The 8,874-nt window shown below is 36.4% G+C and overlaps 1 long non-coding RNA gene across 3 annotated transcripts; it reads right to left on the reverse strand.

Moving 5' to 3' along the window:
- Positions 1-216: 216 nt before the first annotated feature.
- On the reverse strand, positions 217-7,487 carry LOC139176698 (uncharacterized). Of its 3 annotated transcripts, none has more exons than XR_011561104.1 (3): positions 6,656-7,487; positions 3,830-4,011; positions 217-499 (listed from the first exon to the last, which is right to left on the reverse strand). It is a non-coding gene; the product is annotated as an uncharacterized lncRNA (long non-coding RNA). The 3 variants fall into 3 exon arrangements; XR_011561103.1 differs by having other exon boundaries at positions 3,830-4,007; positions 6,656-7,483; XR_011561105.1 differs by having other exon boundaries at positions 3,830-3,884; positions 6,656-7,480.
- Positions 7,488-8,874: the final 1,387 nt, after the last annotated feature.

An 8,874-nucleotide genomic window follows, 5' to 3' on the forward strand; every position in this document is an offset into this window, starting at 1 on the left:
CAAAATTTGCAGCAGTTCATTTTTCTACTTCAGGTCTCAGCACTATGCAATGTATGACTGGCATTTTAACAGAAACATATCATAATCTGTCTTAATTTTCAAAAGCTCTATTTCAGGGAACAGAAAACTTGCCATGAAGGATGAGTTGATGGGAAAGAAACATCCAAACAATTATTTTCTCTTATCATTTTTTTAAAAAAATCATTATTAGTAAAAGATAAAGCGTAAAAGCCCTGTTCAATTAAATGATTTATTTCTGGCATGTTGTTGGAACATCTACAGTGGTAGCAGACAATGATTTTACTTCAGCTGTCCAGCTGAGGCCAGAAGGTGGTGGTACATGGAGTGTTAAGTGCCTTTCTTCATGAGTTATAACCTGTGTTGTCAGAAGGTAAAGGATCACAGGAAAGCTCTTTCCACAGCTCCAAGTCTGGCTGCTCCCCAGTCATCTCCCATAATCCACTTCAGGTTGAAAGTTTTAAAATACTCAAGGTGATGGCTTCAAGTCACATAGAAAAGAAAAGGTCAAATTTTAAGTATTAAAGACACCACCATGTTTTTATTATTCATTAAATAAAATTTAAAGAAAAATGCACACAAAACCACCAGTCCAAGTTCAATTCATGAGAGAGGGCACTCAAAGCCGGTGCACTGGGACAACACTGAGGGATGGGATGGGGAGGGAGGTGGGAGCGGGGTTCGGGATGGGGAGGGAGGTGGGAGCGGGGTTCAGGATGGGGGACACATGTACACCTATCACTGATTCATGTCCATGTATGGCAAAAACCACTAAAATATTGTAAAGTAATTAGCCTCCAATTAAAATAAATAAATTTATTTTAAAACTGTTCATTAATATATTGGTTATATTATTTTTAAATGATATAATAATGAATTAGATCTTTTTAAAATATTTTTCTCATGTATACATGTACAGAACTTGCTACAGTATTCATTGAGGAGTAAGAAATCATTATTTCTATACTAACTAATGATTATGTACATACTTTTTTTTAAATTCAAATCTCACCTAAAAAATTTTATATAATCAGTTTGTTCAATTCACATTTTAAGATATGTCAGAATGGCCTGAATCTGAGGTTTACCATGCAACAACAAAGGTATCCTCTCATGTCTTTCAGAAATACAAAGGATCATAAGAGACTACTATCAACAATTATATGCCAATAAAATGGACAACGTGGAAGAAATGGACAAATTCTTAGAAAAGTACAACTTTCCAAAACTGGACCAGGAAGAAATAGAAAATTTTAACAGACCCATCACAAGCACAGAAATTGAAACTATAATCAAAAATCTTCCAGCAAACAAAAGCCCAGGTCCAGACGGCTTCACAGCTGAATTCTACCAAAAATTTAGAGAAGAGCTAACACCTATCCTGCTCAAACTCTTCCAGAAAATTGCAGAGGAAGGTAAACTTCCAAACTCATTCTATGAGGCCACCATCACCCTAATACCAAAACCTGACAAAGATCCCACAAAAAAAGAAAACTACAGGCCAATATCACTAATGAACATAGATGCAAAAATCCTTAACAAAATTCTAGCAATCAGAATCCAACAATGCATTAAAAAGATCATACACCATGACCAAGTGGGCTTTATCCCAGGGATGCAAGGATTCTTCAATATCCGCAAATCAATCAATGTAATACACCACATTAACAAATTGAAAAATAAAAACTATATGATTATCTCAATAGACGCAGAGAAAGCCTTTGACAAAATTCAACATCCATTTACGATAAAAACTCTCCAGAAAGCAGGAATAGAAGGAACATACCTCAACATAATAAAAGCTATATATGACAAACCCACAGCAAACATTATCCTCAATGGTGAGAAATTGAAAGCATTTCCTCTAAAGTCAGGAACAAGACAAGGGTGCCCACTTTCACCATTACTATTCAACATAGTTTTGGAAGTTTTGGCCACAGCAATCAGAGCAGAAAAAGAAATAAAAGGAATCCAAATTGGAAAAGAAGTAAAACTCTCACTGTTTGCAGATGACATGATCCTCTACATAGAAAACCCTAAAGACTCCACCAGAAAATTACTAGAACTAATCAATGATTATACTACAGTTGCAGGATATAAAATCTACACACAGAAATCCCTTGCATTCCTATACACTAATAATGAGAAAACAGAAAGAGAAATTAAGGAAACAATTCCATTCACCATTGCAACGGAAAGAATAAAATACTTAGGAATATATCTACCTAAAGAAACTAAAGACCTATATATAGAAAACTATAAAACACTGGTGAAAGAAATCAAAGAGGACGCTAATAGATGGAGAAATATACCATGTTCATGGATTGGAAGAATCAATATAGTGAAAATGAGTATACTACCCAAAGCAATTTATAGATTCAATGCAATCCCTATCAAGCTACCAACGGTATTCTTCACAGAGCTAGAACAAATAATTTCACAATTTGTATGAAAATACAAAAAACCTCGATTAGCCAAAGCTATCTTGAGAAAGAAGAATGGAACTGGAGGAATCAGCCTACCTGACTTCAGGCTCTACTACAAAGCCACAGTCATCAAGACAGTATGGTACTGGCACAAAGACAGAAATATAGATCAATGGAACAAAATAGAAAGCCCAGAGATAAATCCACGCACATATGGACACCTTATCTTTGACAAAGGAGGCAAGAATATACAACGGATTAAAGACAATCTCCTCTCATGTCTTATTGGCAGTTTCTGTGAATACCTGGTTACTACAAAGCACGTTCACTCAACTCACACAGACATACTGTATACTGATTAAGCATTGGGTTGGCCAAAAACTTTATTCAGGTTTTTCATACTGTATGGAAAACCCGAATGGACTTTTTGGCCAATCCAATAGTTTAATTCATACAACACTCCTGTAGAATGAGCTTTACCTATGTATTATCAAAGTATGCAAGCTTTTACTACCAGTGGCAATGTCACTATTATCATTCATAAAAGCAAACAGAAATCATACAGTCCTGTAGAGTGCCTAGCACAGCCTGAAGGAAGTTGATTCAAGTTGACTGCTATGTAGATTCATTTCCAATTAGGTGGGAGTTGAAGCAAATAATGGAGTTGTTAAAGAGTATAAAAAGCAGGTCAAGCAAAAATGTTAAAAATAATTCAATTGTGTTATACATAAAGAACACAAAAAGATATATATACATTATATTACACATACTTGAATATTTATAATTCTACATGTATGTGTAGTTTTTAACTTTTAGGCACTGTGAAAAAATGATGAATGTTTAAAGCATCTTTCCCCTAAAATGTGTAGCATCTGAAATGAGCAGGTATCAAACCAAAAATTTCAAATATCTATAAAATATAATACACAGGGAATATTTGCAAAAAGTAAACCATATTTAGAATTGGGTTGGAGTTATGGAGGGTTGGGCTTCCCTTGTGGAGGGTTGAGAAAATAATATAAACATATTACATATGTTTATAAATATATTATAAAACATAAAATAATATAAAACATAAAGGTTACTTGTTAGATTTAATTCTATAATTTAGAGAGCCTAAATAATTTAAAATTGTTCCTTGGCATTTTTAGTTCCAATTAGCTCTCATAGTATAAACCAGAAAGTGTTTTTAAATAAATTTGGAAAAAATCTCAGTATATGTGAATAGAGCTACTTATTTTAATCACCAGAAATGCAATGAAAATCCTTCTGGCATATTAAAAAAGAACTTAAGGAGTTGTAGTTAAAGCTCGTATCGCCCTCTCACAATTCATTAAAGATAAAATCTGAAAGTAAATACATAATCAAATTATTTGCATACTCACAAGTTAGGCCTTGTCCATCCTCAATTTCTTCATGTGGTATTGAATCTTCTAATCCCTGATCCATGAATTGCATATGAATTCATTTTATCCATACCAGGTGGAAAATATTCCCAAGGAAGAAATAGAATCCCATTCCACTGTTTCCAGGTAGCGCTGATTTTAAATTGTAAACTCAGATCTTTCTTTCATAGTTTGGAGTTAATAATCAAAAAAGCAATAATTTTCAACTGGCAGAATTAATGTATTAAACAAATAGAACCTAAGTTTAAATTAGACAAAAATGATATGCTTTTTATAAGGCAAGCTTGTAACTCATGGCTCCTAAGTTGAAAACCCATTAGTAATGCCATTGAGTATTCACCCCATTCACAGTTTTATTATTTATAAAGAGTTGAAAATATTTATGTCTGTTATTGGCTTCCCTGGTGGCTCAGATGATAAAGAATCTGCCTGCAGTGTAGGAGACCCAGGTTTGATCCCTGGGTCGGGAAAATCTTCTGGTGAAGGGAATGGCAACCCACTCCAGTATTCATGCCTGGAAAATTCCATGGAAATTTCCATGAAAATTTCATGGTGGGCTATAGTCCATGGGGCCGCAAAGAGTCAGGGGACCACTGAGCAACTAACACTTTCACTTTCACTAGTATATAAAATTTCAGATCATATTGTACAAACAGCTAATCTTTATAAGGGCACAATGATACTGAAGACCTAGGTATTGGTACTTCATGCTTGGAGTTCTAAGGAAAAGTAAGAAAAACTACTTTGTTTGCTCATTAGCCCTATCTTTATGGAGATCTATAGCAGTCACCATACCCTAATGAACCTAACCTGAATCACGAAGATAACTTCTAATGGATTTTATATGCCCCTACCTGTTTGAGTTAGTCATTTCATTCTTTGTCACTATTTCAGAAACTGATTATATTTATTATATTGGCTATTATAATGCATTCATCAACAACTATTTTATCAGTTTTGTAATTTTTAGTAATTTTCTACTGACATCAATTTTTACCTTTTTAAATGGTTCATCTCATTAATGCGTATTAATATAATCTTTTAACAGGGATAAGGCAAAACAGAGTTAGGCTTTGGAAACAATCCATGTCCCAAATAGAGAATATTGGATTCCTTTTTAACACAGATTATCTCTCCATAGACTTCCTTCCTTTGTTCCCAGATAGTTCCTGTCAACCCTTAATGAAGAATCTAATATTAACTTAAGTCAGCCAGAATCACTGACAATCCTATTTTAAAAATTACCCATTTGGAAAACAGTGATAGTCAAGAGCCAAATTATCTTCTCTGCTTTCCAACTCCATTCCCTTAGAGATCAAGACAATTCAATTAAAAAAAAAAAAAAACAAAAAAACTCTTCAGGGAACTGCTGTAACAATGTTGTCCACAGAACAACTGACAATTTCTATGAAGAGATCCATAAACCAAAATCTATGGTGTCTGATAAACACAATCCACTGGTCATAGTGATTCCCCTTGACAGTCTATTTTGCATCTGGAGAAAAAAGTATGTGAGGAATTTTACCCCTCTGGAATTGGCTCTATTGTAACTCCATAGAGCTGCCAATAGTTCTCTCCCTTTCAGAATTGTTTTTAAGGAGAACATTTAGGATAAAGGGTCCACTGTGAAATTATTGGAATTCAATATATTATTCTTCTGCTAGGATAATCTCAAGTAACTTGTCTGGCTTCCTTTCAAAACAAAAATCTCTGTAAGTTCTCCATTATGACTGTAATTTCTTGATACATTTGAAGATGAGAAGTGTTACCATAAGAACCAAGCATTAAGTGTTTGGGATGTCATTTTTCCAAAAGCCATTTAAAAATATATATTTTTTATAAAGATCTGAGCCCACTGAACACCAACAAATCTTAGGATCTAAATTGTTGTTGAGTTATTCAGTTTTGTCTGACTCTGCAACTCCAGGGACTGTAGACTACCAGGCTTCTCTGTCCATAGGATTTCCCAGGCAAGAAGGCTGGAGTGGGTGGCCATTTCCTTCTTCAGGAGATCTTCCTGACCCAGGGATCAAACCCACGGCTCTTGCACTGCAAGTGGATTTTTACCACTGAGCCACTGGGGAAGCCCCTAGGATCCAAATAGAATACCATTATTTTTCTCATTCCACCTGCTTCTGTATCAAGAAGCTTAAATTAATTCCTGACTTTATCAAGCTCCTGATTGTCATACAGTGAGTATTTAATAAGTGCCTCCCATGCAACAGATCTTTTCAAGGAACTGGGCAGATGGTGTCAACAAAACAGTCCCTGTCCTCACAGAGCTGACATTTTAGCTACATTCATAGAAGAGACTCTTTACCATTTACTAAGAGAAGAACAGGATGTAATACTTCTGAAAGTATTACAGAAAAACAAATTAATGTTTAGAACTCAGACTGTACCAGTAAACCACTGTTCAGCTGAATAAACTTTTTATTATCTGTTATTCCTTTCTGTATGAGAAAAATATAATTCTAAGAGGTCAAAGAGGAAGTCTACCCTGTACACCAGGTTGTTCCCATTGTCTGGCACATTTAACACTTAACAATACTGAACATTTGTAGAATGACTAATGAGCATTAGGCCAAATAATAAATGAATATACTGAAGTATCTTAGAAGCTGAAGTGGTCAAACAAGAGACTGGCAACAGTGAACATCGACATTTTAGGAACTGGTAAACTAAAATGGGCTGGAATGGGTGAATTTAATCCAGATGACCATTATATCTATTAATGTGGGCAAGAATCCCTTAGAAGAAATGGAATAGCACTCATAGTCAACAAAAGAATCCAAAATGCAGTACCTGGGTACAATCTCAAAAATGACAGAAAGATTTCTGTTCATTTCCAAGGGAAACCATTCAGTATCACGGTAATTCAAGTCTATGGCCTAACCACAAATGCCAAAGAAGCTGAAGTTGAACAGTTCTATGATGACCTACCAAACCTTCTAGAACTAGCACCAAATAAGACGTCCTTTTCATCATAGAGGACTGAAATGCAAAAGCAGGAAGTCAAGAGATACCTGGAATAACAGGCAAGATTGGCCTTGGAATACAAAATGAAGCAAGGCAAAGGCTAACAGAGTTTAGCCAAGAGAACACACTGGTCACAGCAAACACCGTCTTCCAACAACACAAGAGACGACTCTACAAATAAACGTCACCAGATGATCAATACTGAAATCAGACTGATTATATATATCCTTGGCAGTTGAAGATGGAGAAGCACTACACAGTCAGCAAAAACAAGACCGGGAGCTGACTGTGGCTAAGATCATACCATCACTACAAACAAAGCTAGTGGAGGTGATGGAATTCCAGTTGAGCTATTTCAAATCCTAAAAGATGATGCTCTTAAAGTGCTACACTCAATATGCCAGAGAATTTGGAAAACTCAGCAGTGGCCACAGGACTGGAAAAGGTCAGTTTTCATTCCAATCCCAAAGAAAGGCAATGCCAAAGAATGTTCAAAGTACCACACAATTGCACTCATCTTACACACTAGCAAAGTAATGCTCAAAATTCTCCAAGCCAGGCTTCAACAGTATATGAACTGTGAACTTCCAGATGTTCAAGCTGGATTTATAAAAGGCAGAGGAACCAGAGCTCAAATTGCCAACATCTAGTGGATCATCAAAAAAGCAAGAGAGTTTTCCTGAAAAAACCCACTTCTGCTTTATTGCCTACGCCAAAGCCTTTGACTGTATGGATCACAACAAGTATGGGAAATTCTTCAGGAGATGGGAATATCAGCCCACCTTACCTGCCTTCTGAGAAATCTGTATGCAGGTCAAGAAGCAACAGTTAGAACTGGACATGGAACAACAGAACATTGTTTGGAACAATGTTGTCCCAAACATCATTTGGAATAACATGGTTTCAAATCGGGAAAGGAGTACGTCAAGGCTGTATGTTGTCACCCTGCTTATCTAACTTCTGTGCAGAGTACATCATGCAAAATGCCAGCCTGGATGAAGCATAAGCTGGAATCAAGATTGCTGGGAGAAATATCAATAACTTCAGGTATGCAAATGACACCACCCTTATGGCAAAAGAGAAGAAGAACTAAAGAGCCTCTTGATGAAAATGAGAGAAGAGAGAGAAAAAACTGGCTTAAAACTCAACATTCAGAAAACTAAGATCATGGGATCTGGTCGCTTCACTTCATGGCAAATAGATGGGGAAACAATGGAAACAGTGAGAGACTTTCTATTTTTGAGCTCCAAAATCACTGCAGATGGTGACTGCAGCCATGAAATTGAAAGATGTTTGCTCCTTGGAAGAAAAGCTATGACCAACCTAGACAGCATACTAAAAGCAGAAACATTACTTTGCCAACAAAGGTCCGTCTAGTCAAAACTATGGTTTTTCCAGTAGTCATGTATGCAAGTGAGAGTTGGACCATAAAGAAAGCTGAGTGCCGAAGAATTGATGCTTTTGAACCGTGGTGTTGGAGAAAACTCTTGAGAGTCCCTTGGACTGCAAGGAGATCCAACCACTCAATCCTAAAGGAAATCGGTCCTGAATATTCATTGGAAGGACTGATACTGAAATTCCAATACTTTGGCCACCGGATGCAAAGAAATAACTCGTTGGAAAAGACCCTGATGCGGGGAAAGATTTCATGCAAATATCAATCCTGAATATTCGTTGGAAGGACTGATGCTGAAGCTGAAGCTCCAATACTTTGGCCACCCGATGTGATAGAACTGACTCATTGGAAAAGACCCTGATGCTGGGAAAAATTGAAGGTAGGAGGAGAAGAGGATGACAGAGTATGAGATGGTTGGATGGCATCACCAACTCGATGGACATGAGTTTGAGTAAACTCCCAGAGTTGGTGATGGACAGGGAGGCCTGGCATACTGCAGTCCATGGGGTCGCAAAGAGTCGGACATGACTGAGCAACTGAACTGAAGTATCTATTCACAGAGAAAACCACATGACTGGTTGATTTAACATCCTTAATTGTTCACAGTATCATCTTTCTCGCTTCCCAAAGTGACTCTTCCATGTGATCT

Source organism: Bos indicus, chromosome 17 (assembly GCF_029378745.1).
Source record: "Bos indicus isolate NIAB-ARS_2022 breed Sahiwal x Tharparkar chromosome 17, NIAB-ARS_B.indTharparkar_mat_pri_1.0, whole genome shotgun sequence".
Taxonomy (NCBI): Eukaryota; Metazoa; Chordata; class Mammalia; order Artiodactyla; family Bovidae; genus Bos; species Bos indicus.